The following is a 1,316-nucleotide window of genomic DNA, read 5'->3' as shown; positions in this document are numbered from 1 at the left end:
TGTGTGTGTGTGTGTGTGTGTGTTTGTGTACCGTCAAATCAGATCTGACTGGTACAGGAGAAGATTGCCCCTCCTTCTCCAGCAGAGCATCTGGTGGATTCGAGCCACATATCTCTGGGGTTGCAGTGCAGCTTCTTGCCACTAGGCCACCAGAACTCCCCTGAGGAGAAGACTCTTAAAGACATGTATTGACAGAGTGAATACAGCAGTGGGCTTGAGCAGTCAGAGACTGCGAGGTTGGCACGGGATAGGGCAGGGTACAGAGTTTTTATTCTTAAGGTCGTTGTGAGCCATACTCTTCCCAGCAGCACCTAACAACAACATCTTGTTTGGATCTGATGAGCAGAAAGCACTTTTGATACTTCAGTAAGATAGTTTTAAGCCAGAGAATGGGACATAAATCCCATTATTACTACCAAGTCTCCACCAGTCTGTATCCATCCAGGGCAAAGGAAACCGCATGAGCTCTTTTAACAGAGGATTTAATGTTGGGAATCAATGAAGCAATTCTTGGAGGATGTAGGAAAGGAGATGACAGAGATGGTGACACAAGGAAGAAGCCACCACCCCTTAGACTCCAGTGAGAGAGGAAAGTGGCGGAGGAATTCCACCAGCTGAGACTCAGACTCTGGCACATGGTTATCTGGCTGTTGCCACATCTCAGCATCTTGGAGGTGGCGCCTCTGGAACTGGAACCCAGACCTCTGAGGGGAGGACATTGCCAGGCATGTGTTACCTCATCTAAGCTTTGTAGTTCTTTGGTGATCACAGCTGCAGGCCACACAATATTCGCTGGCATTATCGGCTGCTGAGTTGGTTTTGACTCAACGACATGGACTGTGGAACAGCCACTGCTGATTCTGCACCAGCTTCATACCCAAAGTGTCTTTCTTATTTATAATGGATTATGGAGTGCTGTGGCTGCCCTTGCATTCCTCCTCCCCTGGTTATCAGTGCTTTTAGCATCCTGTTCTTTCTTTCTTAGTATGTCTCCACCCACATCCATCCCTGGAAAGAATTCTTATTTGTTTCAGTCTGCTTAAGGGGGTCTGTACATTGTGCCCCACTCTCACAGCCACCTCCCAGTGAGGCTCTTAGTTAAAAGCCAGCTATTGCTGTAAGAGATTTATTCCATTGAATAGATACGTTCACTCTCTCCTTTTCCCCCCCACCCTGAAACTTAATAAGCTGGGTTTGCGGACCAATTATTCCTGAAGAGTGTTGTCAAGTGCAGCTTAGCCTCTTTTCTGGTTCATCCACTGTGAATTGGCCTCATTTCCATGTTGTTTGTCTTTTCCACAGCATGGAATAATTCA

The sequence above is a fragment of the Elephantulus edwardii genome, unplaced genomic scaffold, assembly GCF_000299155.1.
Source record: "Elephantulus edwardii isolate Elephantulus edwardi_28Jun2011 unplaced genomic scaffold, EleEdw1.0 scaffold00211, whole genome shotgun sequence".
Lineage (NCBI taxonomy): Eukaryota > Metazoa > Chordata > Mammalia > Macroscelidea > Macroscelididae > Elephantulus > Elephantulus edwardii.
This window is presented reverse-complemented; position numbering follows the sequence as displayed.